This window comes from Gekko japonicus, unplaced genomic scaffold, assembly GCF_001447785.1.
Source record: "Gekko japonicus isolate JY-2015 unplaced genomic scaffold, Gekko_japonicus_V1.1 scaffold13, whole genome shotgun sequence".
NCBI classification, from domain to species: domain Eukaryota; kingdom Metazoa; phylum Chordata; class Lepidosauria; order Squamata; family Gekkonidae; genus Gekko; species Gekko japonicus.
The window spans coordinates 3174604-3185281 of NW_015172553.1; positions in this window are offsets into that span (position 1 = coordinate 3174604).

The following is a 10678-nucleotide window of genomic DNA, read 5'->3' on the forward strand; positions in this document are numbered from 1 at the left end:
CCCCGCCCTTCATGATGTGTTTGTGTACCTGCAAGCAAGAGCTGCCTTGCATATTTACTGTAAAACATTTATATCCTCAACCAAGGAAGTTTGCGAACTGCTTATCATAGACATCTGCAATAGATTGGACTAAAAGTCAATAAAGTAATTATCAGTAAGATGAAACCAAATAACAATCTTAACCATAAAACAATTTAGAAGCAAAACTATTATTCAAAAGGCAAAGTAAGGTTTCACGGGCATGGTACCAATGGATGGTATTTACTTGTGGGTGAGGGCCTGTGAGCAATTGTTGGGTGGAACATTCAGACTGCCTTCACAATGATGATGTGACGGGGAAAAGGAAGCATCTAATTTCTGAGACTCTTTGATCTTTGCTGCCCAGAAAGTTGGACACAAACTGCTCCTCCAGTGAAACTGAAGAAGAGGCGGGTGGAGGTACAGGAGTCTCCTCTTCAGCAGAAAGAAACAGCAGTGTTTCTTCCTTTTGCTCAGTGCACACATCCTGTTGCTCAAAGAGCATCCTGTGCAAACCATTTTAGAAGTGACCTCAATTTGGAAAGTAAATGGTTTCCTGTACTTTATTTAAGGACCTGTGATAAATGTTCCTGCATAGACCTGCTTTCTTTAAAATTCGGTGGTTTTTGCAATTGGAACTAACTGAGCTCTGCAAAGATCCGCACATGCCATGCCTCCAAGTCTTGATTCATTCTGGCCTACGTAGACTAGTACTTCTCAAACTTCAGCAACTCTGGGAGCCACATTTTGATTAAAGATTCTTAGCAAACCCAAGCCCTCTTCATCTCCGTCACCCATGCTCACTATGTTGCAGATGCCCCTGTTTTCATAGGGCACAGCCTGCTCCATGGAGGCCCACTTCTCCCATCCCAAGCAAGAGCGTGAGAATTACATTTGCTACACTTTAAAATCCAATTTAATAAAATGTTTGTGACTCACAAGGTCAGGTAACAGAGTTTAGCTGATTCTTTTGAACCGTAGGCTCTAACTCAAGTTCTGATCAATTGAAAGCAACTTTGTATAGAACCCCCCCCCCAATAGGTTAATATCTCCTAGGTAGAGGCCAGCTGAACAGGGTGGGGGAGAAATGTTCAGAGCTGCTCATAAAACTAGAAACAGGCCAACATTGCACACAAGGTGAATGAACACACAGAGTTGTAACTCTTCATCGCGAAACCATTTGCCTTGAAAAACAGTGGGACAATTTTTTTATTTGAAGGTAACTATCCTGGCTGTCCTTCCTTGGTGCCATTCCCCGTTGAAAGAGGGGAAGCTAATTCCATCCTCCAATGTGAAGAGTTCTATCCCCATTGCTGGAATCTCTTTTTGCACTATCCAACTGGATTTGAGAAGGACTTATCTACTGCCCTTGCAAAGGATTAGCAGATCCTCTGCTGTACTCTTGTGGACCACAGTTTGACAGACACTGAAAGTGTGCTTTTTTGTAGAAATAAGAATGCAGAGTTGTTTAGTCATCCCATGCTAAAAAACCCAAAATTACATGCTAAAAAACAAAAATTACACTCTTCAACAATAAGAGAAAATTATGGTTAGGTTTTCCCAATTTCATCCTTAAAGTAAAGGGACTGTTGGTGGTTCCAAGAGCCTCCTGGAGCATGGTTATTGGGTCACTTTTGCCTTAGAGCCCTCCTCTAGTACAGAAGAGACAGTGTTGCCTCTGCCTTGGGCTGACCACATGAAACAAATTCTAGGAGCCTGGACTGGGCACAGTAATTGGCTTTGGTACCTACCTTGGGGGCTTCCTGGGATGGAGGCAAGAAAGTCTGGGACATATGAAGCTGCCTTCAACTGTTAGGCTATTGGTTGACCTTGCCTAGAATGGTCTGCCAGCCAGGATCTCAGTCAGAGGAAACTTTGCTAAGATATGTCTAATTGTAGATGCCAGGGGACTGAACCTAGAACCTTGTGCGTGTCAGCAAGGCCTTCTGCAGGTGCCGGCCTGCAAATGGGCAAAATCAACAGAAGCCTTGAGATGTGCTTTCCCTTATGCAGGGACCACACTGCAAAAGGGCAAAATCAATAACTGCCTGTAGATGCCTTCTCCTTTATGGAGCATCCTGCCTGATGAAGCCAAGAAGGCCCCCACTCTCCAGGCATTCCTCGAACGATGCAAAACTGGATTATTCAGGAGGATATTTTTATAAAGGCCTTTATTATTGTGGAGTGGTTCAGGAAGATGCTTTAGTAAAAGGCTAGAAACTGTGGAGTTACAATACTGTGTACAGAGCAAATACTGTCTGTGTATAGAGCAAATACTGCCTAATACTGTATTAGGCTATTTCATTGGCTTTAATTTCTGCTCATTACATTGTTTATCTCCCATCCTATTGGCTGCATTGACTTACTGTGTAACCTGCCTTGAGCCTCAGTGAGAAGGGTGGACCACAAATGATGTAAATAAAAGTCAGCTAGGGCCCTTCTAAGAACACCACTCCCTTCTACAATTGTGAGTGTTCAGCAGGGTCTGGTCTTATTCCTGCAATGCAGCTACAATCTTATATGTGCTTTTAGGAAAAAACGGAAGGAAAAGAAGAGACCTGCAAGGACTGGTGTGTGGGGGGGAATCTCATTTCCCCTCCCCCACTACTACGTCTTTCCCTTCCCTGTAAGCCACCATGGTCTCCCTCTTCCTTCCTTCCTTCTTTTTTCTTTCCCATCTACCAGCCAATTTACCATTATGCATCCCTGGCAACTTCTCCCTGGGAAAACTCTGGCCCGGCAGGCATTGGGGAAGCTGCAAAGAACTGGCAGGGGGCACTTCACTTTCCCCTGTATCCCTCTGTCCACACTCTTTTCTCTTTTTCTCTTGGTAGTCCTCATGTCCTCAGTTTTCCTTCTCCTTCCACCCGCCAAACAACCTTCCTTTTATCATGCCCCCCCCCAACAGGGACCTAAAGCCGCTTACATCTTCCTCTTCTGTTTTATCCTCACAACAACTCTCTGAGGTAGGTTAGGTTAAGAGTGTATGACTGGCACACAGTCACAGGAAAACTTCTATAGCAGAGTGAGGATTTCAGGCTGGGTGTCCCAGATCCTAGCCTGGAACTAACCACTGCAGCACACTGGCTTTTGTAGAGAAGCTGTTGTCTAACAGTAGCAAGTCATGAAAGTCAGGTGGTAGCAAGTAGCCCACTGGTTACGGGGGGGCCTGAACCCCATATCCTCCTCTAGAGGCCAAAATAGCCCTGGAAAGGGTCCTCCCCCTCCTTTTGCTGACAGAAACCAAGGTTTGAAGGTTGGCAGTACTAAGAGGGAAATTAGGGTTGCCAGCCTCCAGGTGGGGCCTGGAGATCTCCTGCTTTTACAACTGATCTCCAGCTGACAGAGATCAGCTCCCCTGGAGAAAACGGCTCCTTTGAAGGGTGGACTCTGTGGCCTTGTACCATGCTGAGGTCCCTCCCCTGCCCAAACTGCGCCCTCTCCTGGATCCACCCCCAAAGTCTCCAGGTATTTCCCAACCCAGACCTGGCAACCCTAAGGGAAATTGTTTTTAAAGTGACATGCACCTGGTTCTTTTAGAGGTGCAGTTGAAAGACAAGACCAACATAATACTATGACTAAGATTTACCAATTAATTTGCTTATTAAGCACTAAAGCAGAAAGGTCAGAAAGATTGTACACGGTGTGTCTAATCACCTCACCCATGATTATCTGCTGAAGGTGCCTGTCCAGTATCATTAACTGTTCAGCCTTTCTCTCCTGGTCATGAAGAACACAGTCAGGTGGCACCCAAGCTGCTTGATGTTTTCTCTCTCTTAGCCTTTCCTTTCTCCCAAGCGCTCATCCAGTCTCACGAATTCAAGGCTCAAATATAAAGGTATGTATACGTCCAAAATTATGTCTAATGGAAAAGACAAGAATAAACTGCAACGACCTTCAGGGTCAAAGTCTGTTTTGATAACGCGAATGTATCAGGCATCAAATCTTCTGTCCGTGGGCAAAGCAAGGTGAAATTCTCCCCAGCATCTCCAGACTATTCTTCCCCCTTCTTATCTGCCATGAATACTGCCTGTTGGCAGGTTCTTAAGGGAAAGTTTGCTAGACATTCTTTCGTCTTCCTTTCCAAACAATTTGCATTAAATGTTATCTCTTGCTAAAACAGAATTCTGCTTTCATATATGCACATGCCTTTAGAAGCGACACTTTCCTCTTTCTCCGCTGTATCCTCTGAGCATCATTGCTTTGGCCGTGTTCTTGATGGTACACTAGGGCCTGAAGCATTTTGGGATCCTTGGGTTCCATTTCACCCTGGCCTGGTGGAGCTGGGCTTTCTGCCATGTGCCAGTCTGAAAGGGTGGTAGCCTTTGTGGGTTTCCAAGCCCTCCTGAAAACCTGGCCTGGCTCTAATGAAAGCAAAGCCCGCAAGATCTGGAGGACTCAGCAGGCTTGGGGGTTCCAGGGGTTCAGCCTTGTCTGAAACTACACCCCCCAGCCTCTGCTGAAGAGGAGCATTTTGAGAGTGGGGTGGGTGGAAGAGGCCTGCTGCTGCAACATGGGCACGTTATGAAGGGGCTTTGGGAGAGAGGGAAGGGCACTGCCTCCCCCTGTCTGTCCCCAACAACACAGTTTTCTAATGAAGTTTGGTGTGTGTGTGCCATCAAGTCACAGCTAACTTCTGGTGACTCCATAGGGTTTTCAAGGAAAGAGACGTTCAGAGGTGGTTTGCCATTGCCTGCCATGTCATGACCCTGATATTTCTTGGAGGTCTTCCATCCAAATACAAGCCAGGGCCAATCCTGTTTAGCTTCCAAGATCTGTTGAGATTGGGCTAGCCTGGACAAGGTAAAAACAACAGCTGGAAAACATGCGCCTCTGCTGGACCCTCATGCCAGGACCCACAGCTAGTGACTAGGAGCATGGGCTGCCTCTGACGGTGTGACGGACTGCACTTTTAAGAAGCTTAGACATGCTGTGTAAACAGATAAAGGACTGTGAAGGGTTCATTCTTCACAGAGCCAGAGAGCCTTGAGTGACAGGCTGTTCCAAGAGATCTGATTGGTTAGCATCAGCTGAGCAGAGAACGGCCATTGGCACTTACCGTGAAGGGTCCTTCTCCTCTGAGGTCAGGAGGACATCTCCATGGGTTATTCCCACCTTGCCTTTAGGGAGGCAGGAAATAGTTTCCCCCCCTTCCTGTTGGCGCCTCCGGAATAGCTCATCCCCCAGTTCTGGGACTCCGAAAGCAGTGCTTGCAGACTAACTCTAATGGCTTTGCTCTATAAAACATAACAATATCTGAAAACTTGTCAAACAGAACACTGCAGAATAAATGAGATTAGAATTGAGGAAGAAGAAAGCAGCACAGAGAAAAAAGACAATGGGAGGGCCAAGATGTCCTCCTGTAATTTCGGATTCTCAAGACTTCTGCATAATGTTTTGCAGTTACTGTATGTTTTGATATGTTATACTTGATCTTAATAAACATTTCAAAATTAAAAAAAAGAAGAGAGGAGAAGGACCCTTCGTGGTAAGTGCCAGCCGTTCTCCCTCTGAGGTGGAGGACATCTCCATGGGACCTCCCAGAGCAGTGTCCCTCAGTTGGGTGGGTCGTCATCTTCCTCCAACGATACAACGTGCTGAAGTATTCTTCTTCCAAACGCCGCATCCACGGATGCAACCATGTTGATCTTGTAGTGTCACACAAATGTGGACATGGCTGACCAAGTGGCAGCCTTACACACTTCCTCCACTGAAGCTCTGTTAGCAAACGCTGCGTTGGTTGCGGCGCTCCTCAGAGAATGGGCTGTAATGCCTCTGGGAATCTCTTGCCCCAAGGCCTTGTAAACCTCTGCAATGCAGGATTTGAGGATTGAGCTTATTGCAGCTTTGGACATCTTGTCACCTTTATGCAGTGGAGAAATGCTAATAAACAAGAACTCCATCTTCCTCCAGGATTCCGTCCTCTTGATATAAATCTTGAGAGCTCTTTTAACATCCAAGGTATGCCACTCCAGCTCCTTGGGATGCTTGGGATGAGGGCAGAAGGTAGGCAGACAGATTTCCTGTGAACAATGAAATGTGGAGGATATCTTTGACTGGAAGGTTGGGTCAGTACGTAGTACCACTTTGTCTCTGTGAAAGACGCAGAGGGATGATTTGAATGACAACGCCCAAAGTTCAGAGACTCTCCTTGCGGAGGTGATGGCAACCAGGAACAAAGTTTTCATTCTCAACCCCTTCAGCCCCACCTCTCTGAGATGCTCAAATGGTGCTCTCGTGAGTGCCTTTAGAACTGTGTTCAGCCTCCAATTCAGGAAAGCGGTGTATTTGCAGTGGTGATTTCACCATGGCTCCCTGCAGAAAAAGTTGAATGTAAGGGTGTCTGTTAATCTTGAAAAAAAAACCCCCCAATGAAGAGAGAACTAGATAAGGCCGCTATCTGTCTGCGAAGGGTAGAAGACTTGAGACCCGTGTCCAGACCCTCCTGCAGGAAGGAAAGAATCGAGGCCACAGAAGGCAAATGAGGTTCAACCATCTTATGTCTGCACCATCTCATGAACGCCTTCCAGGTAGTGTTGTATATGTGAACCATAGACTGGATGCAAGGATGGTATCCATGACCTGTGTGGAGTATCCTAGTTTAGCAAGATTGCACCCAGAGGTCATTTCGGGGGGGAACGCGGGGGAACGCAGTTCCCCCGGGTGAGGTGCAGGGGGGTGGGGCACATGACGAAGCCCCGCCCCCTGCTTCCGGGTGCCCCGCTTCCAGCCCTCATTCAGCCAGGAGGAGGCAGGAGAAGAGGGAGGGTAAGTTGCTTCCTCCCTGCCTCTCCCCACCCCTGCCTGCCTGGGGCCAGGGGGAGGGCCTTGGTGGGGCTTCCTCGCACTCCCACTGGCCTTGCAGGTCCACCGCCGGGCCCCTGATGTCAGGGGGTGTGGCATATGCTAATGAGTTATGCTAATGAGTTCCCCTAGCTCTTTTTCTACGAAATGACCCCTGATTGCACCGCTCAATCTCCAAGTGGTCAGACATAACCAGTCCGGATCTGGATGCCACACTGGTCCCTGAGACAGCATATCCATGGCACTGGAAGGATCAATGGTGGGAGAACAGCCATCTCCTGTAGTGCTGAGAACCACGGACGTTGGGCCCATCTTGGAGCCACCAGGATGGCTTCTGCTCTGAGCCCCCATACCCTGCGGATGGTTTTGGAGATCAGAACAAATGGTGGAAACGCAAACAGTAGGCCACGGGGCCAAGTTGCAGTGAGCGCATCCATTGCCTCCGCCTCCTGGTCGTAGTACCTGGTGAAAACCCTTGGCAGCTTGTGGTTTGTTGGTGACACAAACAGATCCACTGACGGTCAACCAAAGTGTCTTACAATCATGCTGAAGAGCCTTGGATGGAGAGTCCATTCTCCCTCCAGAATGGTCTCCCTGCTGAGCCAATCTGCCTGAATGTTGTCGATCCCTTTTATGTGTTCTGCCGTATGGAAGCAATGTTCCTCTCTGCCCAGGAGAGAATCTTCATTGCCTCTCTGTGTAACTGTGGAGATCGTGATCCACCCTGTTTGTTGATGTACGCCTTGGCCGAGATATTGTCTGTCCTCACCAAGACATGTTGGTTGCGCAGATGGGGGGTGAAGTGGATCATAGCCTGATTAATCACTCTGAGTTCTAAGAAGTTGATAAGTAGCGCCATCTTGTTTGAAAGCCAACTCCCCTGGACTGGAGAGCCCTCCAGTGTCACCCCCCAACCTTGTAGACTTGCATCTGTGAAGAGTTCCCTGGTGTGGCCTACATAGTAGTCCTTGCCCGTTAACAGGCTGTCCACGTCCATCCACCAACGTAGACTTTTCTTGACCTTGTAAGGAACCTGAAGGTTGATGCTCCTCTTTTCCATAATGAGGAGCTGGTAAGGGCGGAGAAAGACTTGTAAAGGTCTGGTGTGTACGCAAGCCCACTGTATCATGTCTATACTGGCTATCATCTGTCCCAACAACATGAGGGATGAGGCTCTGCTGCGGTATACCAATGAAGCCAAGTCCTTGAGTTTCCGGGCTTTGGACACCAGGAGGAAAAGGGCATTGCAAGTAGTGTCGATCACTGCTCCCAAATGTTCGATCCGTTGTGTTCGTAGAAGAGAACTCTTTTAGAAGCTGATCAGGAACCCATGATCTTGAAGGCATTGTATCATTTATTTGGCGTTCTTGACGGACTCCGCCTGATTGCTAGTCTGAACCAACAGGTCATCTAGATATCATGGGTATAGCCTCATGGATCGTTCTGAGTGTTGCCTCTGTCTTCTTGTCAGTGGGGTCCTTGATGGTACCCTGGCCATCTTCAGATAGTAATCCTGAAAACTGAATCGCTGCTTCCCGGCCATCCACAGGAGACACCTGTAACAACTCATTAGCATAATTAGGCAGTGCATACAATTTTTTGGCAAATGCAGGAAACTGCTTATTGACCATGGGTTTGTCCCACTCTGCTCTGACATTCAAAATACTTTGCGAACAGAAACACCTTTTCCATATATTCCTCGTGGGGGGGGGGGACTCAGAATTACCCCTGGATTTGGACTTGAATTTGGCCACCTCTTGGTACTCTGAGGGTGGCAAATAATGAAGTTCAAGTGCCTTAATGGCTTTGGTCAGAAAATATTGATAGTTCTCTGCCTTGAAAAAATGGCTGGACTGCTCCAGGGGCTTTATTTCCTCCTCCTCCTTTCCCTCCTCCCTGTCATCTAAAGAGGAGGCAGTAGATTCCACCTCCTCCCTCCATCATTCCCCACTGGGTCTCCCCTGGTGTGTGGGGGGTGCCTTTTGAGCTGCCTTGGTAGGGAGAGGGAAATATGGTGCTTTGAGGGGAGGATTTTCGGTGGCCAGGGGCTTTAGATCTGGACTGGAATTGGGACATCTCCTGCTGGATGGTCTGCCTGATGATGGCCATCAGATCAAAGGAATGGACAAGGACCCCTTTGTCTGGCAGCTTACCCCTCTGCATGGCTGCTCCAGACTCTTCCTCCTGCTCAGAGAGGTCCAGGGAGGCGTTAGGGCATGCTCCTTCTGCCCCCACATGTCCTGAAATCACCCCTTGGAGGGTGCCGAAGCTTGAAGCTGGACCCTCAAAATGGCTGCCCGCGGCCCAAAGGTGCGCTGTAGAAATGGCAAGCTCTTCTTTTGAGGGCTGCCAGCGGTGCTCGAGGGTATGCTGTGCTGCCGCCAGTACAGCCACACTCATCGGGACAACGCAATCTAGCCTTGAAGGCAGGTCAGCCACAGAATCGCTTTGCGTGATCGCCAGCTCTGTGGCACGTGCTGCTCCTTCGTTGTCTGAGGAGAAGCCCCCGGGAAGGTCTTTTGCCAACATTGCTGCGGCCGCCGAAGACTACCTCTTTGGGTCCCAGCGATCCCTTTCAACTTCGCTCCAAACTTGGAGCAATTGAAAAGAGGGAGGGAAGGAAAGGAGAGATCAGAAGAAAAAAGGCAAGGCAAGGAAGAAGAAAAGAAGAAAAAAAGAACTACAGCTAAACCCTAGCTAGGTTTTTTGCTGCTGCTCCCTACTGAGGCAGGAATAGAATTGGAGGATGGGCTATTCCGGAGGCGCCAACAGAAAGGGCAAAAAACTATTTCTTGTCTCCCTAAAGGCACAGTGGGAATAACCCATGGAGATGTCCTCCACCTCAGAGGGAGAAATACTTCTGAACAGGATGCTGAGGAGAGAAGCAGTCTGATTTCAGCCCTAGCTGAGAAGAGTCAAGTACTGACAGTCTTGGAATTCAGCCCTGACTGAGAGCAGGGAATTAACTCTGAAGACGGAAGAGATTCCTGGTCTGATGTGAACATAAGAACATAAGAGATGCCAATGTTGGATCAGGCCAAAGGCCCATCCAGTCCAACACTCTGTATCACACAGTGGCCAGAAATACCAGTGCCATCAGGAGGTCCACCAGTGGGGCTAGGACATTAGAAGCCCTCCCACTGTTGACCCCCCCAAGCACCAAGATGACAGAGCGTCACTTGCCCCAGAGTCCCTATCTATACCTTGTGGCTAATAGCCACTGATGGACTTCTGCTCCATATGCTTATCTAATTCCCTTTTGAAGCCGTCCATGCTTGTAGCCGCCACCACTTCTTGTGGCAGTGAATTCCGAGTGTTAATCACTCTTTGGGTGAAGAAGTACTTCCTTTTATCCGTTCTAACCCGACGGCTCAGCAATTTCATTGAGTGCCCACGAGTTCTTGTATTGTGAGAAAGGGAGAAAAGTACCTCTTTCTCTACCTGATCTTTCCCATGCATAATCTTATAAACCTCAATCATGTCACCCCTCAGTCGTCGTTTCTCCAAGCTAAAGAGCCCTAAGCGCCTTAACCTTTCCTCATAGGGAAAGTGTTCCAACCCTTTTATCATTCGAGTTGCCCCTTTCTGCACTTTCTCCAAAGCTATAATATCCTTTTTAAGGTGTGGTGACCAGAACTGCACACAGTATTCCAAATGAGGTCGCACCATTGTTTTATATAGGGGCATTATGATATTGGCTGATCTGTTTTCAATACCCTTCCTAATAATCCCCAGCATAGCATTGGCCTTCTTTATTGCAGTCACACACTGTCTCGACATTTTCAGTGAATTATCTACTACAACTCCAAGATCTCTCTCTTGATCAGTCTCTGCCAGTTCAGACCCCATCAACGTG